Source organism: Bombus bifarius, unplaced genomic scaffold, assembly GCF_011952205.1.
Source record: "Bombus bifarius isolate JDL3187 unplaced genomic scaffold, Bbif_JDL3187 scf7180000008286, whole genome shotgun sequence".
NCBI lineage: Eukaryota > Metazoa > Arthropoda > Insecta > Hymenoptera > Apidae > Bombus > Bombus bifarius.
In genome coordinates, this window is record NW_022884569.1 from 481,441 (window position 1) to 500,153 (window position 18,713).

Here is an 18,713-nt window from a genome sequence, read left to right on the forward strand (position 1 = left end):
GTTTCGTACTAAGCAAATATGAAAAGAAGATATAATAGGATTTTTATATATTGCCGATATCACCGATAAGATAATTTAAAGCTAAGGAATTTCTAGATATGCAAATACGTATTTTTTTAAATATAAGTAGGTTAGAAACTGGAACTTGGAAAACTGTGCAAAGAGTACTTTGCTTCCAACATTTGACGTATTTCCACGTAGTGTCGCATTGCATTCTGCGCACTGTCTTTTCTACAAATTGCCCACAAGCGCGTAAAAATCCGCGGTCTAACGGTTACTATGAATCGCACGACGATACGTTTAATCGTAACCCAAATGACGTACAAATCGACCAAGACGCAATTCGTAATTTGATCGAACGACGATGATCCATAATCATACGGAGGAAAAATTTGGTAGTTCTCCCTCGTAAAAATTCTTCTTACACGCCCATCTACAAACCGGTTACCTAATCGAATTAAGACGTTCCGCGGAACAAGAAGCGCGGCAAAAAGTAATTACTATCCTGGTGAACTTACCAACGCGTGTCCTCCATGCAGCGCGATCGACGACTGGAAAAAAAAGTTCACGGCGCACTGGCAGACGATCGACAAGGCACAAGGTGCACCCGGCCGTGTCGTTCGTCCGCGCTTTACAAACGAGAAGTCGTATCGCGTAGGCCGACATCTCGATTAACGACGTATCGTCGCGAGCGATCGTGCGTGCACGCCGCGCCGTTGTATCTTGTCACCGTTCGCATGCAGGTAAGTCGCAGAGGGTCGCAGCTGACCCGGCCTGGCCGGCCTTAATCGTTATCGGTTGCTCGCAACCGGTAATTACAGGTGGCACCGGCCGAAACCACCTGTTACTAACGACAAGTTATAACCGGTGCTGTATGTACATGTACGTACGTCTATCCTGAGTGTACTAATTGTAAGTGTGCCGTGACTTATGCATGCTGACTTATGACTGATGCGCGTTCGGGCGACCAATTCGCGTTGACCTCGGTCGATGACTAAGGAGGAAAAATAATTGCTTTCTTGGCAAAATGTTTCGAGTAAATTGTAAGCGGAAGAACCGCTTTGTCTCGTGTGTTTACTGAATCATCGTGAACCAATTATTATACTTCGTTAAGCTCTGTGTACGTTATAAATAGATCGGGTATACGTAACTTCCTTGAAAAATAACCAGCGATAGGATAATTTAAACAACGATTACGACGATAAAATAATCGTTCATTGTGGTCACAGTGTCGTTTCCCAACGATATATGATTTTTCAGGCCAACCGATAGACAGTGAAACAAGGAAGACACGTTGTCGAAGCGCACGGAGAAAAGTAGAACAAACTCGTGCGTCTCGCATGAACCGCGAATCGATCCCTGCGGATTCTTCTTATTCGCAACTTCCACTTTACTATTCGTAAGCGAGCATTGTTCGAGAGTGGCACAGTAAATAACGAGTGGCAAGTTTTCCGCGATTAATGCACGGCACACGCGCGCTATTCAAAGTAAGACATCGCGTCGCGCTACGAGAAGCATACGCAACGATGCGATTTGTGGGCGTTAACTCGACCTCCGATTAACTTCTAACGCTGCGAACGAAATACGCACCTTGTCACGCGCGACCTCCGATTTGCAAAATTAAACGAGCTCCGGAGGAACTCGAAGCTTAATTATCGCGAATCACGAGCGGAAAAAAGGTTCGATCAAACTATAAGAAGGACAATGCATTTTGATCTACCTAATTCCTCGTTACAGTCTCCCGAAACAGCTCTTTCGTCTTTTCTATTCGTTCGAAACGACGCTCGAAGTGCGTCCTGATAACCGAGGAATGTATCAGATCGTCTGGAAAGTTTCTTTCGTTTTATAAGAAAATGATGGAAACACAACATTTTTCGTTTTATGTTATTTTATCGAATTACGTACGATCCATTTTGTTTCATCAAGATGAAGATCACAACGTTCGATAGATTACGTCTCACGTTTGTATAAAGAGAAACACTTGTCTGTAAAAGAAAAACACTTTTCGGACAACCTGATATCCGATGAAAACCACGCCACGACGTCGGAAATAACAGAAACTGCTTCAAACAACAATACGAGTATAACTACGTAAAAGTACGAAACGGTGGAAGAGCTCGCGACTGAATCATCGAGGAAGAAGAAGTCGCGACACGTTTATAACGTAAACACCAAATGTATTTTTAAAAATCCTGCCGCGCTGCCACAGTTTTTCACCAACACGGCAACACGGTGGTTGCAAAGAAATGGATCGATCGTTGTTCCGCTGCAAAGACAAGCGCGTCGCCGCTATGCGAAATCGCTAATCGCGCGCATTTCCGCGCTGCGAGCAGAGAAGTAAGCGGACAGACTCGTTGGTAATTATCCAGAACGTTTCAAGCTCGACCGCTCGATTTTGTAATGGAGTCCGGAGTCGAGCCGCGGCTGTCACGACACGCGAAACACGCCAAGCTGGGGCGTTGCCGACAATGCCGCCTGTGTATTAATTAAGTAACTGCGGTGACATCGTTGCAACTAATTGCCATTCTCGGTGGCCTCGCTCGCCGAGAATCTAGGATTTCCGACCGCTCCCGCGGTATCGAAGCGCGTCTCTCGATAGCATCGGGTTATACCGGAAGCAAGAACACGTATTTTCTTTCGTTGAAACTCCCCAGCTGAACAATCACCGTGCTAACTGGGTCGTCTCTTAGCTCTTAGACGCGAGTTAATTTTGGCTTCGTGCCTTTCTTCTATGAAATTACATTTGTTGAAACTCCATTGTTTGACATAGTCCGAGAGATGCCAAGACACGGGCCGAGAAAGAAAAAGATCGCTGGATCCAAGGCGTTAAGAATGTTAAAAACGAAATCGTGCGATGGCACGGATGAAAAATACGATTTTTAAATTGCTTCGCGGAATTGACGCGCGATCTACCATACGAGCGGTGATTAAAAAAGTAACGTTTAACGAGCAATGACATTTACCAATTATTATTCATATTATCGTTTATGCTGAAGGACAAACTCAAAAAATTCTATTGGCTAACGGGCCGACGCTCCAAACTAAACACACAGAATAAAATTACCCTCTATAAGACCGTAATGAAACCTGTCTGGACCTACGGAATCCAACTATGGGGAACAGCAAGTAATTCCAACATTGAAATACTTCAACGCTTCCAATCGAAAACGCTGAGATCCATTATAAATGCACCCTGGTATGTCACCGACGAACTAATACATCGCGACCTCAAGATACCAACGGTCAAAGAGGAAATTGCAAAATATAGCGACAGATGTAGCAAAAGAGTCAACAAACATCGAAACCCCCTAATTACTGGACTACTTGATACGTCGGACCAGATCCGCAAGCTGAAGAGACACAGCGAAGAGACGCTAGACCTAAACGCTAGATTCAATTAGTTATCTAAATTAATTAATATCTACTTATTTATAATACATACCTATAAAATATACTTATCTATATTAAGTATTAACTCATTATAAATAATTAGCCATGTCACTGCGCCACGCCAGAAAAAATTACTGTAAATTCTCAATGCGAGAATTGATTGTAAATTTTAATAAATAAAAAAAAAAAGAAAGAAAAATATTATCGTTTATATTATTAGTAACAGTTATTCGTCGTAATTCTTTGCGATTTCTCGTACGATATTCCGCGGTTCTTCGATTCAATTCAGCGTTTTACCTGGATGTTCGAATAAGACGAAAAATCGATAGGATTTTGGTAAAACGAAAATTACAGAATTACCAGATACCGCAGGAGCATTTCATCGACACGGGTCTAATACAGTTACGTTGCATCTCACAGTCCATTTTGGAACGATGCATCGTTTTTTGTTCCGCTTTGGCGATCGCTCTACGAATGCAGGGCAAAATAATCATGCAGCGTTGTACAGTTCGGGAGAATCGTTAAAACGTCGATCGAAGTAATTCATCGATGACGGCGATCTTACGCAAGCTACGTCGACGATATCATCTTTTGCCCACCTAGATCGCCTGATTTAACTACACCACGCTTCCTCTTACGGGATTTTCTTCGAAGTAAAGCGTACGTCGATAAACCGAGTACGATCTGAAAGATGGTATTCGATTAAATTTCGCGCGAAGACGTAACGAGAAATGTACAGGCGTACACCTTTCAGAAATGATATTCCGCGTATAATTTCCAAGTATCTATCGATACGTAAACGACGCGTGTCAAAAAGACCGTCGTCTTTCATCTCGTCTGAAAGTTATCGACGATGAAATTCAAGCGAAACGCACCTCGATCGACCTATATTTCGCGTATTGCACGCCGTTGTCCCTTAAATATCATTGTTTCGCCACAGCTTTCTCTGCCTACCTCGCTCGATTCCCGGGCTAAATAGGTACGCGACGTCGAGCAGACGAATTAGTTTCTAATTGGGTCGCGTTAAACAGGCCGCGTCGCGTACACGGGGTATTGTTCGAGTTCGATCGGCCCGCGCCAAGCCAGTGCCCTCGTTCGTCCTCCCTTTTTTCCGTGGATCGCTCGCAGCCCGACATAAATCACCTTTCTTTCATCTTTCGCATCATTAGTCTCGCTGACGTGGCGCTTATGTGCACGCTCCCACAAAGCCACCCCTGGTACGTGCTCGCGTGCCCTCGTCAACGTAACCGCGAGGGATGTGTCCCAAAAGCGAGCCACGATTCTTCTCGTAGCCGCCGTTGCCTGCAAGCGTCACGCGTTTCCGCTCAAAGACGCGTCGACGCGCCAAACGTTTCAGCGACTCGTGAAAGCTTAAGTCGCGCGATATCGAAGAAAGTGGAAAAAGATCGCTGGAATTCGCGCTGTACGCGAGTTCGATGCAAGCCGATTAGTTCAATTATCGTTATCGATCCCAATGTGGCTACTGTGCGACTCTTTCGTTAAAAGCTCTTTGCTTCGCTTATTGTTAGGATCGCTGTGATCGAAATAATCGAGCGACACGATTCCCGCGAGACGCATACGTCTGATTACACGTAACGAACCGCCCTGAGCGGAACACAACGACTTTCACGGAGCAGGATCTTTTTATCGTGGAACGACTTTTTAAAATCCGAGCCTCCGGCAGAAGATTACGCGATGTGGATGTCGGCGGAAATTGAGACCCATCCGCTTAAACTCCTCTAATTTCTCCGACTCTTCTCGATCTTATATTCAAAGTACGCGGTTACATGGAAACGTAAAGATATTTCAAAAGTGAGTATACAGCTGCAGGGCACGAAATTTACTCGAAAACTTTTACACGCGACTTTTAAACTTTTCAACTGAAAATCCATCGAAAATATGTAAAGTACGTAAGAATAAAAATTCATAGTAAAAGATACAGTCGTTATTGCACGAATCTCGTATCTTTAAAGGTACGCTCAACTTCTGACTCTCGCTCGTATATCTTTCGTTTAAATATCTCACGCTACTGGCAAGTATCTAATATCATTCACTGGTCACCCTGGTCGTAATCAACATGCCAAGTAAAATTCCAACGTTCTCGGTAAATATGCGAAGCATCGACCGACCAACGATCCAGCGTTGATAAAGTCATTCTATTCAAAGAGAGATCGTAGGGCTTGGAAACGAAAGTTTCGTGGCCGGACGCAGTGGGCGTCGAGCATGGCGGTTCATTAGAGTCACGAAAAAACGCTGGCTAGTCGTTAACATTTAAAGATCACCGGGGAAAGACACGATAGGCACGTTCTTGTTGATTTTCTCATTTTAGTATCGCCGTACGATTACAAACGAGAATGTTAATACGACATCACTTCTTAGGCGCAAGGATGTAAGCTTTCTTTAGAAATAGCCGTCGAAAGTCTATAAAAGCCAAAAGTAAAACGATTAGGACAAACGATAATTATATCATTTTCAACGAGCTGCGAGCGTGTTAAAGTAGAATTTCGGTAGTACGATCGATCAGCAACACGGTGAATCTTAAAGCCGTGGAAGATAGAAAATGTGGCTTATCGTGTTTTCGGCCAGCGGCCTTCGTTTGTGTCGTTCGGGAGCTACACCGATATCGTCTCCATAAATTCAAATCTATCTCGAAGCTTGCTATCGTTTGTCACCTTCTTGCAATAAGTATACTCGTATAGAAGTAAGCAACTTGTTTCTGGAAGATCGAACATTAATCTTGGCGTGTACTCGTACGATGAAACTAAGAAATCGACCAGTGCCACCTCTAAAACACTGATTTGTTAGTTCGAAGCTGACTTTCTTCGGTGAATCTACGCTGCCGAGTCGTCTAGATCGTTTCCCGAGGAAAGAATGCATTCTGATCGCGCGAGTAACGGGTCAACGCAACCGGAAGTAGGCTGCAGAGGCGCGTTACTTGAAATTAATTCCGTTTCCGCTCGTCGCAACGGCCAATTAACGCGAATCTTTTCTCATCGAATCGTTACAGCGAATCGAGACGAAGCGGCTGCTAGAGAGAATATTCCACGACATTCGTTACGCGTAGACGCTAATGGCGTTGTTTAGCGACCGCTCGATTTATTTATCGTCGAAAAGAAAGAAAGAGAAAGAGAGAAAAACTTTCCTGGCACGGTATACGTACGAGTTAATTCCAGGCGCTGAATAAATCGAGTCTTTAATAACTTTTTCCTCTTTACGGAATCTCGGAAAATATATGGCGTCGATAGACCGGTACAGTAGACGATTCACTCCTTTACGAGGCTCCGACGCGTATGTAAGTTTCTCAGGGATTAACTACACACCCTTCGAAACCCTTCTTTTACGCGAGGAAACTCGTTTTCCTAATGGAATCGCAAACTGGTATCACGAAGCTGGACGTTGACTTCGCTTCCATTTCGGATGCTTCGAATATAACGCACGTTCGTACGTAGCTACGTTGGCTTTCTCACTGTAAAACCACGAAACTTTCGATTTTTGTCCAGGTATCTTGGTACAGGTATCTTACGACGCGATAAAATCTAATTGGGATTATCTGTTATACGAAATCGAACAGGCAGTCGAACCCGTACAAATTATCCTCCTTATAATTTCTTCTCGGTGTATTATTCTTGGCTCGAGTTTTGCATAATAAATTATTACCGTTGTTCGTTCTACAGCTATGAGACAGAAACGAGCCAGTTTTTCATCGATATCGCGACCACTAACACACATATAATTTATGATTCATCGTATTATTCCTGCAAGTCTCGCAGATAATTTGTGCAAAACGTTAGATCGTTAGCTCGTACGAACACCACAATTAATTAACCGTTTCCTTGATAATATAAAGTGCTGATTACACGCTGCACGAAACCAAGATGTATGTATTCTATTACTTGGTGAACGTGGCTGTACGTGTGTTCGTGTATTGTTTACGACAGATCGGAGGGTCTCTCTGTCCGATAGGTTGTCGACCGGCTCTCGTCCACGGACAGGGTTACGCAAGAACCGAGGGAAAATGGGTTGCATCGTCGGTGAGATTCACGAGGAAAGCTCGGTGATCCGTGGAGTTGGCTCGGTCTCCCCGAAGGCAGTGAGGTGTAGTCGGATAGAAGGTTGGCTGGACGGTGGCGCAAAAGCGTGGAAAACGGGTCGGAGGGCGGAGGGAAGAAGGAAGAAGGAAGAAGGGCACGGAGCGCAGGGGGCGAGAGATAGAGTGGTGGCGTGTGCGGAGGTGGAAAAGGGTCCTCGTGATATCTCGCTTCCGCACCCTTCCACGGACAAAGTAGCGCACGTAGCGCCTGAAGGGTACTTCTCCTTCTTTTTTCACCTCTCTTGCTCTGCCTCTACCACCGGCCCTCTCTGTCATCCTCTCCACCATGCCACCACCTTTCGCGTTCTCTTCCCTTCTTCGTATCACACCCCTCGCGTGCATCGTCCTTTCGTGACGATGACCTCGAGACGCTCCTCTGTATCGCCATCTAGACAGCAGATCGGCGAAAATTTCGAATCGTTCGTGATACTCTTTGGACGATGGAACGATTCGACTCGAAGGAGCTACGTAGATCACGAAACATTTCGCGAAATTTTCTTTTCTACCGCGAAGAACGATTCTATTCGAAGAGCTAGCATAGGTACGTTTCAAAAGTAGATTCGTCGCGTACGAGTCACGATGAAATTTCACGATGGTCGTAAATGACTTAGCAACCCACCAGAGTCTCGGGTGTCTCACCTTTTTCCTCCGTTCGTAGATTAAGGGAAACTTCCAGTCGTTCGAAATATTCTTCCCGATGACGAAAGAATTCGACTCGGACAACTACCATATCTACGGGGTTGGACGAAATAATGGAAACACCTTCTATATACGTCATGTACGTGATACACGCGAGTGTACACGGAGGTTGAACGAGATAACGGACGATATACGACATATAAGAGGTATTTCCATTATTTCGTCCAACCCCTGTGAAATTTCGAAGGTGGATTCGTTGTCCGGAAGCCATCGAAATTTCCATAGAAGCGAGTAGCTCGGAAAACTCTTCCGCGTGTCTAGCCCCTTTCCTCGATTCGTAGATTACGAAAGATTTCCAGCCGTTCTGGATATTCTTTTCGACGATGAAAGAATTCGACTCGAACAACCACCACGACTATGTTCCAAAAGCAAATTTCGTCGTCTGGAAGCCAGCGAAACTTCCATGGAAGAGCGAGTAGCTTAGGAACTCGAGGCGGGAAGCGAATCGAACATCGCCAGCGTTCCATCCAGCCCTCCCTGTCCCTCCTTCTCGTTCCCAATCGTCTCTCGCTCTCTCTGCCCTATTTCCCTCTGTCTGAATCGTTCTCCTGCCTCTCCTCTCTGCCTCCCTTTCTCCTGCTTTCCCGGTTCCTATCCCCTTCCCCCGCGATTTCCCTCCGTGTCTCGCACACGTACGCCACCGGTACACGTACACACACGCAGCACCAGCAGCTCCTCTCTCGTCGAGAACCCCACAATACCGTGGCCGACCTGGTCGATACGTCTAGTACACCACCCCCGAGCAACGTTCGCCCTCCTCCACCCCCTTCGTCCCGCTTCTCGTCCCGACCGCCCCCCAAACTCGTCACGCCTGTTCTCGCGTGTACCAGAGCCGCCGACTACATCGCGAACACGCGGACACCCGTTATCCTCCTTCCTCGAGAGAGACTTACTTTCATCCGCGCGCCCCGGCCGCGACCGCGATGGAAAACCGCGCTCGCGTTAATTGACACACATTCGCCGCGTGTTTCGGGGCGGACGAAATCGATAGCTCGTTTCAGACGCCCTTGCACGCGTCGCGAAGCGCGCTTTTCCCTTCGAACGCGAGAATCGCGGAGATTTCGAGGAGAATCTCGAGAATATTTGCAAGAGGAACGATGGAAATTTCCTGGAGAAAAATTTCGCCAATTTTCGAAGTAGTTTGGCAGCGACGCGCGTCCTCTTCCGAGTGAAATCGACCGGCTCGTTTCAACCGTCCTCGATCTTTTTCTTCGGACGAATCGAAGGGACGCAATGGGAATTCGCTGATTCTCCCCCGATTCAACGATTTCTGTATTCACATTCAAATAACTGGATGATTCGAACGACAGGAGGTTATTTAATCAAGCATCGAGTAAAATTTCCTTCCTGTAAATAGAATTCAGATAAAGGCGGATTTATCGCACCGAATAACGTCAATAATCGTCGTAATATCATCTACGTTAAATTGCCCGTAATAAAATAAAACACGTTACAGTTGGCCGACTGGTCTCGCGACTCGACCATATAATACGCTCCGGTTTCTTCGATAGAAATTTTCCAGCTTTAACGAATCTCCGGAGACCTTGAACCTGGTAGGAGACCTGGAAACGTGGTAATCTTTCGAGCGAAAGCCTACAGCGTCCGATGTTCCAATTTCAGCGAAGACGGCTGATCCCAGGGAAATCGCGGAGACACGAACGTACGAGGAAAGAGCGCGAGCGCGGCGTCGTTCCAGCTTTTGGACATCGCTCGATCCGGATATAGGCCACGAGTAGACGCGAGAAGAAAGACCGGTCGCGGAACATCGTCGACGAGATTGCACAAGAGCTTACCTCGAGAGCGAGGAGGAAACAGGCTCCTCGAGAAACGCCGATAAGGCTCTTTCCTTCTTCGCTGCTCTTTCTCGCGTTTCGCCGCCGGGCTCTTCCGTCTGCCCGTAAAGAAACAGCCGGCCCCTTCCGAGACCATCCGCCGTTTACCGAAGCGAAAAATCTGACGCCAGTTTCTTTCTTCGTTTCTGCCTTCATTGTTCGCGATCGACAAGCGTCTCCGATTATTTCATACTTCTTTTCGACGAAAGAAAAGATCGACCAAGAGTCGATCGACGTTTCGCCCTCGCGACAAGAAAACGGAGAACGCGTTGCACAGTTAACAACCCAACGATACGGAGGAGTCCGTCGAGCGAACAACTTTCCGCCAGTTTGACCGCCAACAAGAAATAACAAGCTGTTCCGGTCTGAGAAGATGCACCGTGTTTCGATTAGGTTAATTGACCGGCTAAATCTCGTGACCGGATTTCATGAAAAACAGCGTTTATCGCGTTCCTTAACGCGCGCAGGATAAGCAATCGCGAGAAACGGCTTCCTACCGACGAGAAACACGCGGTACGGCACAGAAGATATCGCTGCCTCTAGCAGGCTAGACGAAAGTACGTTTCAAGAGAGCTGTTTCGAAATATCGTTGAAACGTAAACGTCGAACCAACGGCTTCGTCGGATTTCGTACGTTCCGTGCGATCGAAATGTTCGTAATTAACTACGATGAAAGTGAACGCCTAACGACGAAAAGACGAATAACGATATCGATAGAAACGGGAATAATGTCGCTGTTGGAAGAGGCAATTCCAAGGCAGCCTCGTATCCTAAGATAGGGTCAAAGTTTGCGTCGAGGGGAGGTGGCGAATAGCCGGACATTATCCTAACGTTACGCGCGAGACACGAAAGCTGGAACGAGCAGGCATTTACAGCGAGATGGTATTGGTTTGGTCGGTTGGCTTGGGCGTTCTCATCGGTATTCCTGTTGGATCCCGGGAATCGAAGTTTTCTCGTTTTTCAGACTCGTTTGGGAAGCGGCGACGTGTCGTCGGCAGGCTGCCGTTGCCGGGCAATATCGAGTAGGCCCAGGGAAAATAAAGTCGAGAGACCTAGTCGCGATAGGTATTACCGCGCCTGGATCCCTTGAAATATGGAAATATCGCGAGGGAGTGAGAGTCGCTTCCCTCGACCTTCGTCTACCTCTTTCGGAGTAATACGCCACCTGACCCGCCGGCAAACTTTCTTCGTCCTTTCACGATATTGGATTTGCAACGGGTAAACGTGGCGGTGCACAGTGTCTCGACTGCAGGTGCTAGCCGGATCAAGCTATTTCTTTGTGCTTATTGAAATCGAAGGAAGATGATAGGGGAAAGAGTACGATAAGCCCATATTTGACGTGTTTGTGGCTGTGCGGGCACCGATCGTGCTTTTAATAGCGTGTTACGCCTTGTTCCGACGTTTCGTCGACATTCCAGTTCGCTTCTTAGGGGCACACCTGAGCGAACCGGAATGCTGGCGAACGAAACGCCACGCGCTAAAACATCGTATTAAAGCGATATCTGCGTCAACATCTTGCAACCTGCTGCCATATATAAATTGCTAGATATAACACGATGTTCTTTTCGATTTTTCGATTCAGCGGGATCTTTAACACGCGAATGATCTTTCTATATTCTTCTCGCATATCGAAAGAATCGCTTCAACGATAATAATTCACACGTATGTAAATTAGCGCAGATTTTATAGTCCTATCGAAGATAAATGTTTCTTACCTTCGAGTATGTACTATACACCCTGTACGTAGATAGAACAATAAATCAGGAATTTTGTCCGATTACTTAGGACTCGGGTTAATGGGCAACTGTACCTCAAAATCCATAAACTCTGTTCTCTCTTCTTCCCCATCCTCGCTTCTAATAAAGACACGTTCCAGAGACAGGGACCTAGTAAATTGTTTTTTTACGACTTTATTTATACAAGGGGTGGAGCGGGCCATCCTCCGAGGGTCGAAACGTACCCGCGTCGTCGCTATATTTCCGGGAAAACGAACGTAGCCGACACGAATCGAACGCTATCGAGCCGTGCGGAAGGTACGCGTCACGAAAGCTCGTGCATTGGGAAAACAGGGAGGCCTCGTCTTTCCGCTTACGTGGCAAACTAGAAATTCCCTAGGATAGCGTGTAAAAATAGTCGGTGTGGCACGGCCGGTTCCAGCGTTTCGTCGAAACGAGATTTCGCCTTGAAGAACGCGTTTCGTGGAAATCGCTTTTCCAGGGCGTCCTCTCGAGTACAATTGAGACGTATTGCGGTCGTTTCGCGATGCAAATAAGGGGCGCGGCAAAAAATTCCTGCAGCTATCTTAACTGCGATCTGATCGAGCTCCCTTCGCCCGCGAAACATAGTGTAACGAAACGTAAACGCAAAACGCTATGCAAGTAAACGACCGAATAGGTGCAGACGTACTCGTAACCGGACAACGCCAGTGTCTACGCGAACTCTAATTTTTCTAAACAAGATAAATAAAACGAAAACTAAATGGAGATAAAATCCAAATGTTACCAATATAATCGCGACGGTTGCATCTGGTTACAGCGCTAATCGCATTTCGGAATGTTTCATACAACACGTACGACACAGACGCGACAGTCTCGAAGCGTAAAAATTTCTTTCACCTGCTAAAAGAAAAATGAAATTGGAACATAAAAATGCAAATAGGTACGACGAATAACATGCACGATAACGAATATTTCGTTAAAGAACAAAGATCGAGATCCGCCGTGTATAGCAACGAAAGATACTTTTTCCACCTTCTCGGAGAAAAATAAAAATTTATTTGTTCGACGATGGTCGATCGATACGAAAATCGAGGATGCTTTTCCACGCGAGACCCTCGATTTGCATATCGTTCCGATAGACGAGCTGCGAACGCGATCATGAGAAAGCAATTAACGAGAAGAAGGTCGGTCCTCCTTTAATTTCGGCTCGCGTGCGTACGGAAACGAAGCACGCCAGGAAGCGGCCGGTTTAGATAACATCTAGACGAGGAGAGGCCCCTAAGTACATCCCCTGAGTCGTTACATCCCATAAAACGTACCCCCGCGCGCAATAACCGACACCGACCCTCCTTCTTTTATTCCCCGTGATTCCGTCGGGGTTCCTACGTTCGTTCCGTGTCTACAAATCGCTGTGCCTCTCGTCTCGTCGACTAACGTCGCCTTCGCGTCACCCAGCCGACGACGCACAGTGATTGAGAACGACTGTCATCGCATTCGTCCAAAGTGTGTTCCGCGTCTGTCAACGGGAGAGAACGATAATTTCATGTAGAAAGAATGCTGCGCAAAAATGCCAGAAAAATAGCAGTGTACGATAGGCGGCCTGAACTAACAATATATGGGGAACAATTTTTAAACAGAACGAATTTTTATCGTATCTTTTATTACGAAAAGATTGTATCATCTCGGAACGAACCCAACGTAAACTTAACTTGTAACCAAACGCGCAAACGCATTCGACTGAAATGCCAGGCTATTTCTCGGCTTCTGTAAAACGGATCCAGATGTAACATACTCTATTTCTTGTCCTCTAAACGCGCTAAGCTATAATGACAGAGAAAACCCCATTAAAATTTGTTGAGGTTATTCGATGTGTAAAGAGAGAAAAATCGTGGATAAATTGTAAGGCAGAAAATATATTTAAATAGAAGTGTAATTATAAGTAAGAATACAATTTGAGCTGGTCCAGATCCGCACGATAGCTGTGTTACCGAATAACTGAAAAACCCCGAAGCCAACGTCGCCTGTTTACTGTTTATGGTCTGTCTTCGTCGCAGTCTACACGCTGTCGATGGCTTCGGTGCTTGAGAAAACTAAAAAGACCAGATGTAGAGTTTTCTGAGAAGTGGTGACCACTTCAACAAAATTCGTTCGATAGTTTTCGATCGATAAGACGCGATCGACCGGACAAAAATTCCAAAAATTAGTTTACTTTTTCTATTCGATGCAGGGACACAACTTGTCTCCACTGTTTTATTACACGTACGCAGATTAGAAATGCGCGAACCTTTTATCGCAAATATCATTTAACGTTACTTTTAACGTACCTACGAGGAATCTGTAAGTCCCACAGGTATTACACGATTTATTTAGCGCTACGTCGATAGAATGGTCGGTTGAAAGATCCAAGTCGTCCGACGCTTCAAAGGAAATACGTTACGTCATTTTCCGCAGACGTCCGTCGAATCGACGCTCGCGTTATCGAGCTTCTACTCGAACGATCGGCGGAATACAGCGGTAATCGATAAAATTTCCACGAATCGTTTTATCCCACGTTGGCCTGCCTATTTTTCCGGCCGCGTGGCGTTCGGTTTTCCCTACAAAGCCGTTGCGCCGACGGGGAAAATTGAATTTTCCTTCTCTTTGACGCGACGGGGCTTCCTCTGAACGCGGCAATGACGCGCTCTACGTGATTCGCAAACACCGCTGGTTTTCGCGTTTTTCGACCAACGGGAGCGTCGCGCCTCAATTAAGGCATACGCTGGGAAAGTAATTTACGAGGACGAGAAGGGGATCGTCGTGGAGTTTGACGCGCGTCCCGTACACCTTGACACGGGCAACGCGCATACATAAATCTTACCGGTTTCTTGCCTGCCGTTTATCGACTCGCCCAATTACGAAATTACCTGGCGATTAATTGAAAACGATTAACCAGCTCGATATATTATCGAGTACCGGTGCAACGCGTCCACTCGACCGCGCAACCGACTCGTTTTTATCGCCACGGTAACATGCAACCGTTTTTTCCGCGCAACTGAGACGCGCTCGTTTGAAACGTGACTCGCAAGGGAACTTCGACAAGTCGAGAATTCCTTTATTTGTTTATTCGGTTAACGGGTCGGTGGCCTACGTTACGAAACAAATAGAGAGAAGCAGCGGATCGATTCAACGAGATACAGATACGAAAGTACAGGCAGAAGAACGAGTACAACGCGTTTTAACAGTAGATCAGTTTCGTAGTGGCTCGTCCGCGTTTATCGGTCGACCCACAGAAGAGATCAACTCGATCGGTCACGTTATTGGCAAAGCTGCGTATTCTAACGATAGGGTCGATAAATCTAAGATCGCTGTTAAGAAATGCAGCATGGAAAAGAAGAAAACAAGAGCGTCTACTAACCCAGTTACTTCTAACTTTAAAAAGACGCAAGTGTCGGTCATAGGGTACATAACGCGATACAAAGCGTAGGATATCAGGTTGTGACGTTTAAATAAATTCCGAGGGATTTGAAACTTTGCGGAAACGTGGTTGAAGCGACGCCGATAATCAAATTATTTCCTGTTCCGATAAACAAATGGTTCACAGGGACGAAACATTTCGAGATTTTATTTTCTCGGCTATATTTACGCGACTCCGCAAGATATGCAAACAAAGTTTCCACGCTCTACGTTCTCGCGGAAAAGAATCTTTGTAAAAAGTTACATCGTTTGTATAAATAAATTAGCAATAAAAGGAATAAAAGCAATTTCGTTATCGACGTCGGTAAAACCGCATTGCCGCAAATATTTCGAGGTTCTCCGAATTTTCGAGTCGTCGAACTTCCTGTGTCAGTGAAATCCGTCAAAAAAAAAATCGTCCCATCTAAGAGCACGCCATCGCGTCGCTTCAAATTTCAGCGATACGATCTTCCGTCGAATTTGCATAACGCAAGCAGACCGGAATTCTCCCCTCGGAGAAGGACAAAGTTAATCGACTCGCGAGGAAGACAAGAACGTCGCCTTTGCCAAGCACGGGTAATCTTGATCCTTAGAAACCGACAGCGACAAGACCGAGAAATCGAACGGTGTCACAGGTGTTTTAAGAGAAACGGACACCGGATACGTAAGAGAAGGAGGTACCGATACGAAACACACAATACTTGCACGTTTCGTTAATTACGCTATTCGATGTACGTATATGTGAGAATGATTTTCGCGAATAACAAGCGTGTCAGCAACGCCTGATTTCAAATATCACGTTCCACGTAATATTCGACGTATCGTACAACTATTAGGTTGTCCGAAAGGTTTCTTTCGTTTTATGAGGAAATAATTGACGGACGTCTTTTGTTTTGTATTATTTCGTCGAATTACGTACGATCCATTTTATTCTGTCGAGATAAACACCGCGACGTTTCACAGACTTGGTTTCGCGTTTGTACGAAGGTACACTGTTGTGAAAAAATACGTTTGCGAGAGAAAGACACTTTCCGGACAACCTAATATTTCGGCCGAATCGTTCATAGTTGTACTTGAAGCGTGCAAGTACGAACAGCGCAGACGGCAGATGAGAAATTTTCAAGCAAAACTGTCCTTCTGTATTTCGCGCGCCGAAAGAATATGCGTGGACCGATTTCATGGAACAGTCGTGAAAATTTTGCCAACGCGGTGAGAGTCAACGAACTTGCCGAAGGTAAGAAGCGGTTAAATATCGTTTTCTCGAAAGCGCGAGTAACCTCGATCGTTGAAAATCGACAGTGACAAGCGCGAAGGATCGAGCGGTGTCACCCCGACATCGGATACGATAGGTGAAATGGATAAAGTGAGTTTTTACCAGCGGAATCTTCGATCCAACCTCCGATTCATCGAATCGCGCGCGATACGCGCGTTGAAGAGGAAGAACAAGAGAGAGAAGGAGAAAAAGAGCCTGACGTTTCGAGCAATCTGCCAGGCTATTTATGGAAACGACGCACCAATTAAATTACTTTATTGTGCCGGACTGGTCGAGCATATCCGCCGGAGAAATAGGCATCGCTCGTTATCGTCACCGACCGCCACCAGTTACCAGTTATGCCAGCAGCCACATACTCCAGCCTTCTCGTGACATTTCCTCCAGCTGTTCGTGCGTCGCGAGATCCTCGCCGATAGATCGTCTCGTCGACGATCGAACCACGATAATCGCGGGACTTGTGCCAGCTGCCACGACGAATCATCGAGAAATTATATGGAATTTCGTCGAGTCGTTTTCGAGTAATAATTTCGATACGATATAGCAGGCTATTGGTAGACGCTACCAACGATTGTATAGTGGGCGAATATGGTTTGCGGTTGTGTGGCTTTCCGCGTGGCATGCAATTTTTTGTCTGTATGTCCGGGAACGGCGCTTCAGAGGCAAAAGGCCATCTTCTACGTCGTAGCACAGTCTTGGAAACGGACGAACATTTCTTACGAACAAAGTAAAAACAGTACGATGGTCGACGATATTGGTCGATTTTCTAATATTGGCTTCTTGCGAAATTTCGCTTGCAACTAGAACCGTTGCACCGCTGGTCGTTATTTCTCTTATCGTTTGGAAAATTGGTTATTTCTTTAGCTCGATCGTTCGTCATTTGGTTTTCCAACAACTCTTTAATCCTTTCGGTAGTGTTTGCTTTTTCGGGGCGAGTAGAATCTATTTTTGTTAAATTGTTAGTAGTAGAATCTATCTTTGTTAAGTTGTTAGTAGTACAATCTATCTTTGTTAAGTTGTTGGTAGTAGAAACACTGGTTCTTTGATATTTTCGTAAAAAGAGTTTCCAGGCAAACGTATTTTTCGCTGACTTTTTCGCACACGCGATATCCAGTGCGAAAAGCTTAACGTATCTTAAAAATCGTTTCCTAGTTACTTTACTGTCGCGGGGAAAATACAGCGTGCGAGTTATACTAATTTTAACGTGGATACAGTGTGTATGAAATAATACAATATATTTCACTTACTTTCTACTTATCACTCAACTCGATATGTCTTTCCCTTACATTTGCACGTAAAATCACCGCTCTCCAATTGTATGACAAATTACCCGTACGATCGAACCGTTTATTTCGAAAGTGGTTTAAGTCCATTTGCTTTTTTCTTAAAATATTGAAACGTTCGCCGTTTCTATCGATCGTCGTTCATACTCGTCCTTTTCTCTTATCGTGTACCACCTTCTTGCAAATACCAATCTCTTTTCCGTTTAATCGATAAATTAAACGAAATATCGTTACCTTATATTATAATAAACATACCTATATCATGTTGTCGCATCAAATATGTTAAAATCCACTGAGTTATGCATCGAAAAGAGAAAACAAGTTAACAACAATACCCGATGCTTTCTCCGATTTCAAGTTTGCACTTCGTAAAACTATCGTTAAGTTAATAATACTTTAAACGTAATATAATAATTTACGTGTACATTATCGAATCTCATTTAAACTTGTTCGTATCCGTGCGTGCGATATTATGTCAGACACAGCGGTTAGGATTACGTTCGCTATCGTTTGTTTTTGATTATTGGTGTCTGGGCTGCTTGCACAGGATACACATTACAGGAAATGGACTTACGTCACTTTTAGAATAAACCACTGTGCGATTACAATTATTAACGAGATTTAAATTCGTCGAGATCATTCATTTTTAATTAAAAATGTTTTACAACGATAAAATGTGTCTGGAGACAAACGATCCGATATTTTCCACCGTGCCGATTTCTCTCGTCGATTTGCCATTTCCATCCGCGTTGAAATTCCTCCTCGCCAATTCCAGCAAGCGCGAATCCATCGAGAAGACGATACGGAACAGCGAAGACGCGATAGCGTGGCACGACCTTTGCCATTAAGGACGATCCCTATTCGAGGGCCACGCATTCCACCGACAACACTCGCGGCGATCAACGTGTTTATACCGTGGCAGGTTATACACGACCCGGCAGCGATAATTCTTCGTTGAACGAGCCAGGGACGATCGTCATCGCGCGCGGCTCGTCCGCGC

The 18,713-nt window shown here is 45.5% G+C and overlaps 1 protein-coding gene and 1 long non-coding RNA gene across 2 annotated transcripts in view; both read right to left on the minus strand.

Moving 5' to 3' along the window:
- Positions 1–955, minus strand: part of LOC117212201 — a 36,774-nt gene extending 35,819 nt beyond the window's left edge. The window contains exon 1 of the long non-coding RNA XR_004488418.1: positions 519–955. This is a non-coding gene — a long non-coding RNA (uncharacterized LOC117212201). The remainder of the gene's footprint in view (positions 1–518) is intronic.
- Positions 1–18,713, minus strand: part of LOC117212200 (dentin sialophosphoprotein) — a 149,410-nt gene that overhangs the window by 85,430 nt on the left and 45,267 nt on the right. The gene's annotated exons all lie outside the window — the stretch shown is intronic.